Genomic DNA, 17,820 nt, shown 5'->3' with positions numbered 1-17,820 from the left:
GCTGGCAGGTGCCCCTGACTGCTGTGGGTTGGGGGTGCAGGGGGACATGTGTGGCGGCCGGCTGGCAGGTGCCCCTGACTGCTGGGGGGTGGGGGTGCAGGGGGACATGTGTGCGACATGAGTGGGGGCCTGCTGGCAGGTGCCCCTGACTGCTGGGGGTGCAGGGGGAAATGAGTGGGACATGAGTGGGGGCCGTCTGGCAGGTGCCCCTGACTGCTGGGGGGTGGGGGTGCAAGGGACATGTTTGGGACATGAGTGGGGGCTTGCTGGCAGGTGCCCCTGACTGCTGGGGGTTGGGGGTGCAGGGGGACATGTGTGGGACATGAGTGGGGGCCTGCTGGCAGGTGTCCCTGACTGCTGGGGCGTGGGGGTGCAGGGGGACATGTATGGGGGCCTGCTAGCAGGAGCCCCTGACTGCTGGGGGGTGGGGGTGCTGGGGGACATGTCTGGGACATGAGCGGGGGCCTGCTGGCAGGTGCCCCTGACTGCTGGGGGGTGGGGGTGGAGGGAGACATGTGTGGGACATGAGTGGGGGCCTTCTGGCAGGTGCCCTGATTGCTGGGGGGTGGGGGTGCAATGGGACATGTGTGGGACATGAGTGGGGGCCTGCTGGCAGGTGCCCCTGACTGCTGGGGGGTGAGGTGCAGTGGGACATGTGTGGGACATGAGTGGGGGCCTGCTGGCAGGTGCCCCTGACTGCTGGGGGTGCAGGGGTGCAGGGGGACATGTGTGGGACATGAGCGGGGGCCTGCTGGCAGGTGCCCCTGACTGCTGGGGAGTGGGGGTGCAGGGGGACATGTGTGGGACATGAATGGGGGCCTGCTGGTAGGTGCCCCTGACTGCTGGGGCATGGGGGTGCAGGGGACATGTGTGGGGGCCTGCTAGCAGGTGCCCCTGACTGCTGGGGGGGTGGGGGTGCTGGGGGACATGTGTGGGACATGAGCGGGGGCCTGCTGGCAGGTGCCCCTGACTGCTGGGGTGTGGGGGTGCAGGGGGACATGTGTGGGACATGAATGGGGGCCTGCTGGCAGGTGCCCCTGACTGCTGGGGCATGGGGGTGCAGGGGACATGTGTGGGGGCCTGCTAGCAGGTGCCCCTGACTGCTGGGGGCGTGGGGGTGCTGGGGGACATGTGTGGGACATGAGCGGGGGCCTGCTGGCAGGTGCCCCTGACTGCTGGGGTGTGGGGGTGCAGGGGGACATGTGTGGGACATGAGTGGGGGCCTGCTGGAAGGTGCCCCTGACTGCTGGGGCATGGGGGTGCAGGGGGACATGTATGGGGGCCTGTTAGCAGGTGCCCCTGACTGCCGGGGGGTGGGGGTGCGGGGGGACATGTCTGGGACATGAGTGGGGGCCTGCTGGCAGGTGCCCTGACTGCTGGGGCGTGGGGGTGCAGTGGGACATGAATGGGACATGAGTGGGGGCCTGCTGGCAGGTGCCCCTGACTGCTGGGGGGTGAGGTGCAGGGGGACATGTCTGGGACATGAGCGGGGGCCTGCTGGCAGGTGCCCCTGACTGCTGGGGTGTGGGGGTGCAGGGGGACATGTGTGGGACATGAGTGGGGGCCGGCTGGCAAGTGCCCCTGACTGCTGGGGCATGGGGGTGCAGGGGGACATGTGTGGGGGCCTGCTAGCAGTTGCCCCTGACTGCTGGGGGGGTGGGGGTGCTGGTGGGACATGTGTGGGACATGAGCGGGGGCCTGCTGGCAGGTGCCCCTGACTACTGGGGGGTGGGGGTGCAGAGGGACATGTGTGGGGGCCTGCTGGCAGGTGCCCCTGACTGCTGGGGGGTGGGGGTGCAGGGGGACATGTATGGGGGCCTGCTGGCAGGTGCCCCTGACTGCTGGGGGACATGTGTGGGACATGAGTGGGGGCCTGCTGGCAGGTGCCCCTGACTGCTGGGGGGTGGGGGTGCAGGGGGACATGTGTCGGGGCCTGCCCGCAGGTGCCTGTCAAGGCTGGAGGTGTGGGGGGGCTGGGGGACATGAGTGGGGGTTTGCTGGCAGGTGCCCCTGACTGCTGTGGGGTGGGGGTGCAGGGGGACATGCGTGGGACATGAGTGGGGGCCTGCTGGCAGGTGCCCCTGACTGCTGTGGGGTGGGGGTGCAGGGGGACATGCGTGGGACATGAGTGGGGGCCTGCTGGCAGGTGCCCCTGACTGCTGGGTGGTGGGGGTGCAGGGGGACATGCGTGGGACATGAGTGGGGGCCTGCTGGCAGGTGCCCCTGATTGCGGGGGGTGGGGGTGCAGGGGAACATGTGTGGGACATGAGTGGGGGCCTGCTGGCAGGTTCCCCTGACTGCTGGGGGGTGGGGGTGCAGGGGGACATGTGTGGGACATGAGTGGGGGCTTGCTGGCAGGTGCCCCTGACTGCTGGGGGTTGGGGGTGCAGGGGGACATGTGTGGGACATGAGTGGGGGCCTGCTGGGCAGGTGCCCCTGACTGCTGGGGTGTGGGGGTGCAGGGGGACATGTGTGGGACATGAGTGGGGGCCTGCTGGCAGGTGCCCCTGACTGCTGGGGCGTGGGGGTACAGGGGGACATGTGTGGGGGCCTGCTAGCAGGTGCCTCTGTCTGCTGGGGGGTGGGGGTGCTGGGGGACATGTGTGGGACATGAGCGGGGGCCTGCTGGCAGGTGCCCCTGACTGCTGGGGGGTGGGGGTTCAGGGGGACATGTGTGGGACATGAGTGGGGACCTGCTGGCAGGTGCCCTGACTGCTGGGGGTGGGGGTGCAGTGGGACATGTGTGGGACATGAGTGGGGGCCTGCTGGCAGGTGCCCCTGACTGCTGGGGGGTGGGGGTGCGGGGGGACATGTGTGGGACATGAGTGGGGGACTGCTGACAGTTGCCCCTGATTGCTGGGGCATGGGGGGGCAGGGGGACATGTGTGGGGGCCTGCTAGCAGGTGCCCCTGGCTGCTGGGTGGTGAGGGTGCTAGGGGACATGTGTGGGACATGAGCGGGGGCCTGCTGGCAGGTGCCCCTGACTGCTGTGGGGTGGGGGTGCAGTGGGACATGTGTGAGGGCCTGCTGGCAGGTGCCCCTGACTGCTGGGGGTGGGTGTGCTGGGGGACATGTGTGGGACATGAGTGGGGACCTGCTGGCAGGTGCCCTTGACTGCTGTGGGGTGGGGGTGCAGAGGGACATGTGTGGGGGGCTGCTGGCAGGTGCCCCTGACTGCTGTGGGGTGGGGTTGCAGGGGGACATGTGCGCGGGCCTGCTGGCAGGTGACTCTGACTGCTGGGGGGTGGGGGTGCAGGGGAACATGTGTGGGACATGAGTGGGGGCCTGCTGGCAGGTGCCCCTGACTGCTGGGGTGTGGGGGTGCAGGGGGACATGGGTGGGACATGAGTGGGGGCCGGCTGGCAGGTGCCCCTGACTGCTGGGGCATGGGGGTGCAGGGGGACATGTGTGGGGGCCTGCTAGCAGGTGCCCCTGACTGCTGGGGGGGTGGGGGTGCTGGGGGACATGTGTGGGACATGAGCGGGGCCTGCTGGCAGGTGCCCCTGACTGCTGGGGGGTGGGGGTGCAGGGGGACATGTGTGGGGGCCTGCTGGCAGGTGCCCCTGACTGCTGGGGGGTGGGGGTGCATGGGGACATGTGTGGGACATGAGTTAGGGCCTGCTGGCAGGTGCCCCTGACTGCTGGGGTGTGGGGGTGCAGGGGGGACATGTGTGGGGGCCTGCCGGCAGTTGCCCCTGACTGCTGTGGGGTGGGAGTACAGGGGGACATCTGTGGGGGCCTGCTGGCTGGTGCCCCTGACTGCTGGGGGGTGCTGGGGGACGTGTGGGACATGAGTGGGGGCCTGCTGGCAGGTTCCCCTGACTGCTGGGGGGTGGGGGTGCTGGGGGACATGTGTGGGACATGAGTGGGGGCCTGCTGGCAGGTGCCCCTGACTGCTGGGGGGTGGGGGTGCAGGGGGACATGTGTGGGACATGAGTGGGGGCCTGCTGGCAGGTGCCCCTGACTGCTGGGGGTGCAGGGGGACATGTGTGGGGCATGTGTGGGGGCCTGCTGGCAGGTGCCCCTGACTGCTGGGGGGTGGGGGTGCAGGGGGACATGTGTGGGACATGAGTGGGGGTTTGCTGGCAGGTGCCCCTGACTGCTGGGGGTTGGGGGTGCAGGGCGGCATGTGTGGGACATGAGTGGGGGCCTGCTGGCAGGTGCCCCTGGCTGCTGGGGCGTGAGGGTGCAGGGGGACATGTATGGGGGCCTGTTAGCAGGTGCCCCTGACTGCTGGGGGGTGGGGGTGCTGGGGGACATGTCTGGGACATGAGCGGGGGCCTGCTGGCAGGTGCCCCTGACTGCTGGGGGGTGGGGGCGAAGGGGAACATGTGTGGGACATGAGTGGGGTCTGCTGGCAGGTGCCCTGACTGCTGGGGGGTGGGGGTGCAGGGGGACATGTGTGGGGGACTGCTGGCAGGTGCCCCTGACTGCTGGGGGGTGGGGGTGCATGGGACATGTGTGGGACATGAGTTAGGGCCTGCTGGCAGGTGCCCCTGACTGCTGGGGTGTGGGGGTGCAGGGGGACATGTGTGGGGGCCTGCTGGCAGGTGCCCCTGACTGCTGTGGGGTGGGAGTACAGGGGGACATCTGTGGGGGCCTGCTGGCTGGTGCCCCTGACTGCTGGGGGTGGGGGTGCTGGGGGACATGTGTGGGACATGAGTGGGGGCCTGCTGGCAGGTGCCCCTGACTGCTGCGGGGTGGGGGTGAAGGGGGACATGTGTGGGACATGAATGGGGGCCTGCTGGCAGGTTCCCCTGACTGCTGGGGGGTGGGGGTGCTGGGGGACATGTGTGGGACATGTGTGGGGGCCTGCTGGCAGGTGCCCCTGACTGCTGTGGGGTGGGGGTGCATGGGGACATGTGTGGGGGCCTGCTGGCAGATGCCCCTAACTGCTGGGGGGTGGGGGTGCTGGGGGACAAGTGTGGGACATGAGTGGGGGCCTGCTGGCAGGTGCCCCTGACTGCTGGGGGGTGGGGGTGCAGGGAGACATGAGTGGGGGCCTGCTGGTAGGTGCCCCTGACTGCTGGGGGGTGGGGGTGCAGGGGGACATGTGTTTGGGCCTGCTGGCAGGTGCCCCTGACTGCTGGGGGGTGGGGGTGCTGGGGGACATGTGTGGGACATGAGCGGGGGCCTGCTGGCAGGTGCCCCTGACTGCTGGGGGGTGGGGGCGAAGGGGAACATGTGTGGGACATGAGTGGGGGCCTGCTGGCTGGTGCCCTGACTGCTGGGGCGTGGGGGTGCAGTGGGACATGAATGGGACATGAGTGGGGGCCTGCTGGCAGGTGCCCCTGACTGCTGGGGTGTGGGGGTGCAGGGGGACATGTGTGGGACATGAGCGGGGCCTGCTGGCAGGTGCCCCTGACTGCTGGGGGGTGGGGGTGCAGGGGGACATGTGTGGGGGCCTGCTGGCAGGTGCCCCTGACTGCTGGGGGGTGGGGGTGCATGGGGACATGTGTGGGACATGAGTTAGGGCCTGCTGGCAGGTGCCCCTGACTGCTGGGGTGTGGGGGTGCAGGGGGACATGTGTGGGGGCCTGCCGGCAGGTGCCCCTGACTGCTGTGGGGTGGGAGTACAGGGGGACATCTGTGGGGGCCTGCTGGCTGGTGCCCCTGACTGCTGGGGGGTGCTGGGGGACATGTGTGGGACATGAGTGGGGGCCTGCTGGCAGGTGCCCCTGACTGCTGCGGGGTGGGGGTGAAGGGGGACATGTGTGGGACATGAATGGGGGCCTGCTGGCAGGTTCCCCTGACTGCTGGGGGGTGGGGGTGCTGGGGGACATGTGTGGGACATGAGTGGGGGCCTGCTGGCAGGTGCCCCTGACTGCTGGGGGGTGGGGGTGCAGGGGGCATGTGTGGGGGCCTGCTGGCAGGTGCCCCTGACTGCTGTGGGGTGGGGGTGCATGGGGACATGTGTGGGGGCCTGCTGGCAGGTGCCCCTAACTGCTGGGGGGTGGGGGTGCTGGGGGACAAGTGTGGGACATGAGTGGGGGCCTGCTGGCAGGTGCCCCTGACTGCTGGGGGGTGGGGGTGCAGGGAGACATGAGTGGGGGCCTGCTGGTAGGTGCCCCTGACTGCTGGGGGGTGGGGGTGCAGGGGGACATGTGTTTGGGCCTGCTGGCAGGTGCCCCTGACTGCTGTGGGTTGGGGGTGCAGGGGGACATGTGTGGCGGCCGGCTGGCAGGTGCCCCTGACTGCTGGGGGGTGGGGGTGCAGGGGGACATGTGTGCGACATGAGTGGGGGCCTGCTGGCAGGTGCCCCTGACTGCTGGGGGTGCAGGGGGAAATGAGTGGGACATGAGTGGGGGCCGTCTGGCAGGTGTCCCTGACTGCTGGGGCGTGGGGGTGCAGGGGGACATGTATGGGGGCCTGCTAGCAGGAGCCCCTGACTGCTGGGGGTTGGGGGTGCAGGGGGACATGTGTGGGACATGAGTGGGGGCCTGCTGGCAGGTGTCCCTGACTGCTGGGGCGTGGGGGTGCAGGGGGACATGTATGGGGGCCTGCTAGCAGGAGCCCCTGACTGCTGGGGGGTGGGGGTGCTGGGGGACATGTCTGGGACATGAGCGGGGGCCTGCTGGCAGGTGCCCCTGACTGCTGGGGGGTGGGGGTGGAGGGAGACATGTGTGGGACATGAGTGGGGGCCTTCTGGCAGGTGCCCTGATTGCTGGGGGGTGGGGGTGCAATGGGACATGTGTGGGACATGAGTGGGGGCCTGCTGGCAGGTGCCCCTGACTGCTGGGGGGTGAGGTGCAGTGGGACATGTGTGGGACATGAGTGGGGGCCTGCTGGCAGGTGCCCCTGACTGCTGGGGGTGCAGGGGTGCAGGGGGACATGTGTGGGACATGAGCGGGGGCCTGCTGGCAGGTGCCCTGACTGCTGGGGTGTGGGGGTGCAGGGGGACATGTGTGGGACATGAATGGGGGCCTGCTGGTAGGTGCCCCTGACTGCTGGGGCATGGGGGTGCAGGGGACATGTGTGGGGGCCTGCTAGCAGGTGCCCCTGACTGCTGGGGGGGGTGGGGGTGCTGGGGGACATGTGTGGGACATGAGCGGGGGCCTGCTGGCAGGTGCCCCTGACTGCTGGGGTGTGGGGGTGCAGGGGGACATGTGTGGGACATGAATGGGGGCCTGCTGGCAGGTGCCCCTGACTGCTGGGGCATGGGGGTGCAGGGGACATGTGTGGGGGCCTGCTAGCAGGTGCCCCTGACTGCTGGGGGCGTGGGGGTGCTGGGGGACATGTGTGGGACATGAGCGGGGGCCTGCTGGCAGGTGCCCCTGACTGCTGGGGTGTGGGGGTGCAGGGGGACATGTGTGGGACATGAGTGGGGGCCTGCTGGAAGGTGCCCCTGACTGCTGGGGCATGGGGGTGCAGGGGGACATGTATGGGGGCCTGTTAGCAGGTGCCCCTGACTGCTGGGGGGAGGGGGTGCTGGGGGACATGTCTGGGACATGAGTGGGGGCCTGCTGGCAGGTGCCCTGACTGCTGGGGCGTGGGGGTGCAGTGGGACATGAATGGGACATGAGTGGGGTCCTGCTGGCAGGTGCCCCTGACTGCTGGGGGGTGAGGTGCAGGGGGACATGTCTGGGACATGAGCGGGGGCCTGCTGGCAGGTGCCCCTGACTGCTGGGGTGTGGGGGTGCAGGGGGACATGTGTGGGACATGAGTGGGGGCCGGCTGGCAAGTGCCCCTGACTGCTGGGGCATGGGGGTGCAGGGGGACATGTGTGGGGGCCTGCTAGCAGTTGCCCCTGACTGCTGGGGGGGTGGGGGTGCTGGGGGACATGTGTGGGACATGAGCGGGGGCCTGCTGGCAGGTGCCCCTGACTACTGGGGGGTGGGGGTGCAGAGGGACATGTGTGGGGGCCTGCTGGCAGGTGCCCCTGACTGCTGTGGGGTGGGGGTGCAGGGGGACATGTATGGGGGCCTGCTGGCAGGTGCCCCTGACTGCTGGGGGACATGTGTGGGACATGAGTGGGGGCCTGCTGGCAGGTGCCCCTGACTGCTGGGGGGTGGGGGTGCAGGGGGACATGTGTCGGGGCCTGCCGGCAGGTGCCTGTCAAGGCTGGAGGTGTGGGGGGGCTGGGGGACATGAGTGGGGGTTTGCTGGCAGGTGCCCCTGACTGCTGTGGGGTGGGGGTGCAGGGGGACATGCGTGGGACATGAGTGGGGGCCTGCTGGCAGGTGCCCCTGACTGCTGTGGGGTGGGGGTGCAGGGGGACATGCGTGGGACATGAGTGGGGGCCTGCTGGCAGGTGCCCCTGACTGCTGGGTGGTGGGGGTGCAGGGGGACATGCGTGGGACATGAGTGGGGGCCTGCTGGCAGGTGCCCCTGATTGCGGGGGGTGGGGGTGCAGGGGAACATGTGTGGGACATGAGTGGGGGCCTGCTGGCAGGTTCCCCTGACTGCTGGGGGGTGGGGGTGCAGGGGGACATGTGTGGGACATGAGTGGGGGCTTGCTGGCAGGTGCCCCTGACTGCTGGGGGTTGGGGGTGCAGGGGGACATGTGTGGGACATGAGTGGGGGCCTGCTGGCAGGTGCCCCTGACTGCTGGGGTGTGGGGGTGCAGGGGGACATGTGTGGGACATGAGTGGGGGCCTGCTGGCAGGTGCCCCTGACTGCTGGGGCGTGGGGGTACAGGGGGACATGTGTGGGGGCCTGCTAGCAGGTGCCTCTGTCTGCTGGGGGGTGGGGGTGCTGGGGGACATGTGTGGGACATGAGCGGGGGCCTGCTGGCAGGTGCCCCTGACTGCTGGGGGGTGGGGGTTCAGGGGGACATGTGTGGGACATGAGTGGGGGCCTGCTGGCAGGTGCCCTGACTGCTGGGGGTGGGGGTGCAGTGGGACATGTGTGGGACATGAGTGGGGGCCTGCTGGCAGGTGCCCCTGACTGCTGGGGGGTGGGGGTGCAGGGGGACATGTGTGGGACATGAGTGGGGGACTGCTGACAGTTGCCCCTGACTGCTGGGGCATGGGGGTGCAGGGGGACATGTGTGGGGGCCTGCTAGCAGGTGCCCCTGGCTGCTGGGTGGTGAGGGTGCTAGGGGACATGTGTGGGACATGAGCGGGGGCCTGCTGGCAGGTGCCCCTGACTGCTGGGGGATGGGGGTGCAGGGGGACATGTGTGGAGCAGGTGCCCCTGACTGCTGGGGGACATGTGTGGGACATGAATGGGGGCCTGCTGGCAGGTGCCCCTGACTGCTGTGGGGTGGGGGTGCAGTGTGACATGTGTGAGGGCCTGCTGGCAGGTGCCCCTGACTGCTCGGGGTGGGTGTGCTGGGGGACATGTGTGGGACATGAGTGGGGACCTGCTGGCAGGTGCCCTTGACTGCTGTGGGGTGGGGGTGCAGAGGGACATGTGTGGGGGGCTGCTGGCAGGTGCCCCTGACTGCTGTGGGGTGGGGTTGCAGGGGGACATGTGCGCGGGCCTGCTGGCAGGTGCCTCTGACTGCTGGGGGGTGGGGGTGCAGGGGAACATGTGTGGGACATGAGTGGGGGCCTGCTGGCAGGTGCCCCTGACTGCTGGGGGGTGGGGTTGCAGGGGGATATGTGTCGGGGCCTGCTGGCAGGTGCCTGTCAATGATGGGGGGTGGGGGTGCTGGGGGACATGTGTCAGAGCCTGCTGGCAGGTGCCTGTCAGTGCTGGGAGGGTGGGGGGGCTGGGTGACATGAATGGGGGCCTGCTGGCAGGTGCCCCTGACTGCTGTGGGGTGGGGGTGCAGTGGGACATGTGTGAGGGCCTGCTGGCAGGTGCCCCTGACTGCTGGGGGGTGGGTGTTCAGGGGGACATGTGTGGGACATGAGTGGGGGCCTGCTGGCAGGTGCCCTGACTGCTGGGGGTGGGGGTGCAGTGGGACATGTGTGGGACATGAGTGGGGGCCTGCTGGCAGGTGCCCCTGACTGCTGGGGGGTGGGGGTGCAGGGGGACATGTGTGGGACATGAGTGGGGGACTGCTGACAGTTGCCCCTGACTGCTGGGGCATGGGGGTGCAGGGGGACATGTGTGGAGCAGGTGCCCCTGACTGCTGGGGGACATGTGTGGGACATGAATGGGGGCCTGCTGGCAGGTGCCCCTGACTGCTGTGGGGTGGGGGTGCAGTGGGACATGTGTGAGGGCCTGCTGGCAGGTGCCCCTGACTGCTGGGGGTGGGTGTGCTGGGGGACATGTGTGGGACATGAGTGGGGACCTGCTGGCAGGTGCCCTTGACTGCTGTGGGGTGGGGGTGCAGAGGGACATGTGTGGGGGGCTGCTGGCAGGTGCCCCTGACTGCTGTGGGGTGGGGTTGCAGGGGGACATGTGCGCGGGCCTGCTGGCAGGTGCCTCTGACTGCTGGGGGGTGGGGGTGCAGGGGAACATGTGTGGGACATGAGTGGGGGCCTGCTGGCAGGTGCCCCTGACTGCTGGGGGGTGGGGTTGCAGGGGGATATGTGTCGGGGCCTGCTGGCAGGTGCCTGTCAATGATGGGGGGTGGGGGTGCTGGGGGACATGTGTCAGAGCCTGCTGGCAGGTGCCTGTCAGTGCTGGGAGGGTGGGGGGGCTGGGTGACATGAATGGGGGCCTGCTGGCAGGTGCCCCTGACTGCTGTGGGGTGGGGGTGCAGTGGGACATGTGTGAGGGCCTGCTGGCAGGTGCCCCTGACTGCTGGGGGGTGGGGGTGCTGGGGGACATGTGTGGGACATGAGTGGGGACCTGCTGGCAGGTGCCCCTGACTGCTGTGGGGTGGGGGTGCAGAGGGACATGTGTGGGGGGCTGCTGGCAGGTGCCCCTGACTGCTGTGGGGTGGGGTTGCAGGGGGACATGTGCGCGGGCCTGCTGGCAGGTGCCTCTGACTGTTGGGGGGTGGGGGTGCAGGGGAACATGTGTGGGACATGAGTGGGGGCCTGCTGGCAGGTGCCCCTGACTGCTGGGGGGTGGGGTTGCAGGGGGACATGTGTCTGGGCCTGCTGGCAGGTGCCTGTCAATGATGGGGGGTGGGGGTGCTTGGGGACATGTGTCAGTGCCTGCTGGCAGGTGCCTGTCAGTGCTGGGAGGGTGGGGGGGCTGGGTGACATGAGTGGGGGCCTGCTGGCAGGTGCCCTTCACTGCTGGGGGGTGGGGGTGCTGGGGGACATGTGTCGGGGCCTGCTGGCAGGTGCCCCTCACTGCTGGGGGGTGGGGGTGCTGGGGGTCATATGTCGGGGCCTGCTGGCAGGTGCCTCTCACTGCTGGGGAGTGGGGGTGCTGGGAGACATGAGTTGGTGATCATATTGCAATGTGACATGTGGCTCGGCTGGGGGGCATGCCCATGGTGGATGGGCTGCCTGCGGGACATGACCATGGGTGCAGGGTTGTCCCCTGTGGTGTGGGCTGCCTGCAGGGGCCGTTGAGGGGGTAGAGGGGACACCTGGGAGGACCCACACTGCCAATTCACATGTAGGACTCCCCACGCACTCCCGAAATACGCGTTCCCCGCTCCGACAGCAAAATCGCGTGTGAAACTTCATGCGCGGCCCAGTAATACACGTACCCTGCTCCAATCGCGTGTGAAACTTCCCGCGCACCCCCGAAATACACGTACCCAGGCCAATCGTGTGTAAAACTTCCTGCGCACCCCTGAAATACACGTACCCAGGCCAATCGCATGTGAAACTTCCCGCGCACCCCTGAAATACACGTACCCAGCCCAATCGCGTGTGAAACTTCCCGCCCACCCCTGAAATACACGTACCCAGGCCAATCGCATGTGAAACTTCCCGCGCACCCCTGAACTACACGTACCCAGGCCAATCGCATGTGAAAGTTCCCGAGCACCCCTGAAATAGACGTACCCAGCCCAATCGTGTGTGAAACTTCCCGCGCATCCCTGAAATACATGTACCCAGCCCAATCGCGTGTGAAACTTCCCGCGCACCCCCTGAAATACACATACCCAGGCCAATTGCATGTGAAACTTCCCGCGCACCCCTGAAATACACGTACCCAGGCCAATCGTGTGTGAAACTTCCCACGCACCCCCATAATACACGTACCCCACTCGCACAGGCCCTTTCACGTGTGAAAGTTCCCGCGAACCCCGTAATACACGTACCCTGCTGAAATCGTGTGTGAAACTTCCCGCGAACCCCAGTAATACACGTACCCCACTCGCACAGGCCCTTTCGCGTGTGAAACTTCACGCGCACCCCAGTAATACACGTTCCTCGCTTGGCATTTGCTGTTTGGCAGCCCTGTAAACTGGTCCAGGGTTAGCGCAGCCCTTTGCGCTGAATTGGGAATGTTGGTGGATTTTCCTTGCGCGAGGGCGTTCTTGGGGGCGTAACTGGCGCTGCTGCAGGGTCGCTGCGCTACTCTGCGCCACGGCTGGTTTTGGAGGCTAAAATCCATGAATTTGCTGTGCGCGGAAATCGATTTTAGCGCACTTTTGTGCGAAATTCTATGAATTACCCTGTTAAACTGGTCTGTGGATCGAGCTTTTTGTGGCCAGTATAAATCTGTTAAAATTGCCTTTAAAAAAAGCAGAGGAAAAAAGATTGGGAAACAACTTTATCTATATAAGAGAGCTCCATAATTATAGGCAAATAGAGGAAATAGTACATTGTTTTTTCGGCCACAAGCATACTTGATACGCTGCCCTGATCCATTAGTATGGACATTTCATCTATTAATGAGAACTAACCAACTGCCTGTTAGATCAACTCGTGGGGCACAATAACAATTATCTAAAATCCAACGTTATTGCTGTATCTGTAAGATAATGGAAAATCTTGAAACAGTAAGACGTGCTGATTAGATGCCCAGCATTATCACACTTATACATATCCATTTATGGGCGATATGTACATAACTATACCACCATTCAAACATAACATTTTTGGTACTATTGCCTGAAAATGCACGTACCCTGCTCCAATCGCGTGTGAAACTTCCCGCGCACCCCCGAAATACACGTACCCAGGCCAATCGCGTGTAAAACTTCCTGCGCACCCCTGAAATACACGTACCCAGGCCAATCGCATGTGAAACTTCCCGCGCACCCCTGAAATACACGTACCCAGCCCAATCGCGTGTGAAACTTCCCGCGCACCCCTGAAATACACGTACCCAGGCCAATCGCATGTGAAACTTCCCGCGCACCCCTGAACTACACGTACCCAGGCCAATCGCATGTGAAACTTCCCAAGCACCCCTGAAATAGACGTACCCAGCCCAATCGTGTGTGAAACTTCCCGCGCATCCCTGAAATACATGTACCCAGCCCAATCGCGTGTGAAACTTCCCGCGCACCCCCTGAAATACACATACCCAGGCCAATTGCATGTGAAACTTCCCGCGCACCCCTGAAATACACGTACCCAGGCCAATCGTGTGTGAAACTTCCCACGCACCCCCATAATACACGTACCCCACTCGCACAGGCCCTTTCACGTGTGAAAGTTCCCGCGAACCCCGTAATACACGTACCCTGCTGAAATCGTGTGTGAAACTTCCCGCGAACCCCAGTAATACACGTACCCCACTCGCACAGGCCCTTTCGCGTGTGAAACTTCACGCGCACCCCAGTAATACACGTTCCTCGCTTGGCATTTGCTGTTTGGCAGCCCTGTAAAGTGGTCCAGGGTTAGCGCAGCCCTTTGCGCTGAATTGGGAATGTTGGTGGATTTTCCTTGCGCGAGGGCGTTCTTGGGGGCGTAACTGGCGCTGCTGCAGGGTCGCTGCGCTACTCTGCGCCACGGCTGGTTTTGGAGGCTAAAATCCATGAATATGCTGTGCGCGGAAATCGATTTTAGCGCACTTTTGTGCGAAATTCTATGAATTACCCTGTTAAACTGGTCTGTGGATCGAGCTTTTTGTGGCCAGTATAAATCTGTTAAAATTGCCTTTAAAAAAAGCAGAGGAAAAAAGATTGGGAAACAACTTTATCTATATAAGAGAGCTCCATAATTATAGGCAAATAGAGGAAATAGTACATTGTTTTTTCGGCCACAAGCATACTTGATACGCTGCCCTGATCCATTAGTATGGACATTTCATCTATTAATGAGAACTAACCAACTGCCTGTTAGATCAACTCATGGGGCACAATAACAATTATCTAAAATCCAACGTTATTGCCGTATCTGTAAGATAATGGAAAATCTTGAAACAGTAAGACATGTGCTGATTAGATGCCCAGCATTATCACACTTATACATATCCATTTATGGGCGATATGTACATAACTATACCACCATTCAAACATAACATTTTTGGCACTATTGCCTGAAAATGCACTCTGAGTCTATGCACATTACACTTTACAGAGTCTGGCTTAAAGTTGTATTGGCCTTTGAGCTACTGTAATGGAAAAGTATGCTACCTAGAATGATATGACAGTAGCCCACATTAGAATCTGGAGATTTAACTGTGTTCTTAACAAGTGTATATAGATTGGTTTAATTAATTGCTTCATATGACTGATTAGAGAGATAACAAGAGTCAATGTTGATCGTATGTGGCTTAAATTGTAACTGTCCGTCTGTGTTCGTAGCATATGTGGATTATTAATAATCCAAGCTAGGATGAATTATGTAGAATTTGCTTTTAGTCCTATTTATTTGTTATATTCTATTTTATGTAAAACATTATTTGTAACAGTTGTAGAACTTCTTTGGACTAAAAACAACTATAACAATAAATAAATAAATAAATACATTATTAGTTTATACCTTTCCTCAGTTTTAGTACAAGATACATTGTCGCTAGAGGAGAGTGCTAAAGACTGGGATGCGTTATTGCTCTTTTGCACTTTTCGCTGTTTGGTTTTGAGTTGTTTTTGGTTTTGTTAATAGAATTATTGACTTTAGTCACTCTCTCTCTTTTAAGTTGTCCTGCCTCCAAGGGCTGTATCTAGTTTGGGTCATTTTTAGGTTTATTACTGGCCAAGTTCTTTCAAATTTTCAGCATGGGAGTATCTTTAATACTAAATATAGATAAGGATAACCTCGGATCATTCAGAGTAGATTCCAGATTTTTTTGGGGTGGAGGGATAGTAGGGGAAGCTAACACCATATTGACTCATTTTATTAAGATGTCTTTTATTATCTGTTGATCTTTAGCCAGTTTAGAACAGATAATATAAAAGGGTTTTAGGATAATAACTTGCTCAGGTTCTCTAAATTCCTCTTCTTCCAAACTCTCCGAAGAAGTATACAAATCATTTTGCCAGGACCTAGCCTGATGGTGTGCATTTGCTGCTAAGCGAGCTCGGTCATAAGAGTTGGATAACTTAGTAGAAGTGCTACGTAGCATTTGTGATATTCTAACACCATTGATTTGCACTTTTGTTAGTGCTTCAACAGGGTTATTTGTGGCACTTTGTAAATTTAGTACTAAATTGAGCAAAGAGTTATTGTCAATGGGTGGGAGGTCGAAAATGTTCTCTTGTGGAGTGGTTTCATGGATAGACCATTCTGTAGGAATGTTATCTTGTTTGCTCATTCCATGGTTACTTTATTGTAAGGTTTTAGATAGGGGGTTATTTTCCCCTGTCTTGTTAGAGGGACTAGTGAAGGTACCCCAGCTGTGGCGGTTTTGTGTTGTTGTTTCTTCAGTATTCTTGACTTACTTGTCCCCCTTTGTAAATGGTATCTCTTGGGACATGCCAGCATACTAAGAAACCAAACCTACTATCTATTAAATATGGGATCAAAAATAGTGTAAAAGATTGATAGGATACAATTATTTCAAACACTAATTTGTTCACAATCAATTACACATTTACAATATCTTCAAGTAATTCTCTTCATTTTCTAAAACACATCAGGAGTGAGTAGTGTGAAGGTCAATACAATTGTAATAATTTTGTTATACGTCAGTCTTCTGCCTTTTCTAAATGTTCATCACATAAGCGACAATTGAAATACACGTAGTGCAATTGCCTGAATGCAGAGTATGTCACACATTTTAAAAGGAGGCTAAGGAGGGACTCCCGTTAAAATCCATATGTACTCCTCCACTGCGCTTGAAGCAGGAGAAATAGAATGTTAGCCGTAATGAGTAAGTTAAGTGATTATTTTATAAGGGGGGGGAGTTCAAAGGTAATAATACACGCAGTCACTCCCCACCACGTTTCTCGCCCAAAAGGCAATGAACTGTAGCCAGCATAAAATTAAAATGGGGATGATTCCAAAGTCTGCTGTAGAACAGCCCAAAAGAATGAAAACAGGGGTATCCCATGGTCAGGCTTTTCTGGGGGGAGTTCAAAGGTAAAACAATACCTGCAGTCACTCCACCCCTGTTATTTCACACTTTGGAATCTTTTGAAGTCTGTCGCAGAACAGCCGAATAAAACATGAAGGAGGAGCCCAGAAGGGAATCCTGCTGTCAGACTTTTCTGGGGAGGGGTGCTCAAAGTTAAAAACAATACACAAAGTCACTTATCCCGCATTATCACACACTAGAGGACTTAAGCTGGAGGAGGCAAAAGTAAGGAGGAATAGTTACTTTGAAATAATCAGCAAGTCCACTCCAAAGATTATACAAAAATGGGGGTGAAGTTCCACAGACACTCCTCCACCTAACGAGGCTGAAGGGTGAGATCAGTGGCATGCCCGTCACAAGAGAGCTCAAAGGTTGAACCCGTAGTCACTCTCTTTGGCAGTGCCAAGATCGTATAGGTTTTGAGGTGTCCTGCCTGAGAGGTGATCAAGCGATCAAATTGGCCCAAGTTATGCAAGCGTGTAAAATACACAAAGCAAGATTACAGTGAGAGTGACTGCATCGGAGTAGGGTGAGCCACAATGTTATCCAATTTAGGCGACACCTCGCTCCTACTTACTTGTGTGGGTCAAGTCAAGTGGAAGGAATCTCGTAGCAGGTTTCAAAGAGGGTCAATCTGTATGCACCGGCTAATGTGGCAATAGTTCCAGTGTCAGTAGTCATCCAATAGACACACTGGGCCTGATCACGACTTTGGCGGTAACCCTTAAATCTGGCGGTAGCGCTATTACTACCGTTTTTAAGGGTCCGCAAATCAGGAGCTCTGAGCCGAAAACCTGCGCTATTACCGCCGGCAGGAAATCCTCTGGCGGTAAGAGCGCGAAAATTCCCCATTGAGCCCAATGGGGAATGGGGAGTGGGGCATTCCCGAATGGGCTCAATGAGGAATGGGGATTAATATTACCGCCAAACTCGTGATCCGGCGCTATTAGCGCCAGGGAGTTCGGCGGTAAGGCTAACACCACTGAAGTCGTGATCAGGCACACAGTGCCACACGCTGTGCTCCGCACCTGTGTATACGTTTTAAAGATGAAGTCCTCCTTCTCCAGTGAAAGGTGTGGAAAGACTTGCAGGCAGCAAAGCAGCTCAGTAGAACCTCAGCAAACACAGCAAGACACACTGTGCCACACACTGTGCCACATTCCGCGCCTGTGTGTAAGTTTTAAAGATGAACTCCTCCTTCTCCATTGAAAAGTGTAGAAAGACTTGCAGACAGCACATCAGCTCAGCAGAACCTCCAGCAAACACAGCAAGACACACTGTGCACACACCACACCGTGCTCAGTACCTGTGTGTAAGTTTTAAAAGATTAACTCCTCCTTCTCCAGTGAAAAGTGCAGGCAGACTTGGAGACAGTACAGCAGCTCAGCAGAACCTCCAGCAAACACAGCAATACACACTGTGCCAGGGGGCATGGCCAGCGAGCAGTCGATGAAGACGTGAGGCCGCTGAACTCCTGGAGCCGCCAATATATCCTGGTAAATCCTGGGGGAATCTGACACGATGCGCCCTTGGAAATATAACTGAAAGGTGGCGGAAATACAGCGCAACGCAATGCAGCAACTCTGAAATTGAAACGGAGAACAGA

Source organism: Ambystoma mexicanum, chromosome 5p, assembly GCF_040938575.1.
Source record: "Ambystoma mexicanum isolate Mex_15411 chromosome 5p, UKY_AmexF1_1, whole genome shotgun sequence".
NCBI lineage: Eukaryota > Metazoa > Chordata > Amphibia > Caudata > Ambystomatidae > Ambystoma > Ambystoma mexicanum.
This window is presented reverse-complemented; position numbering follows the sequence as displayed.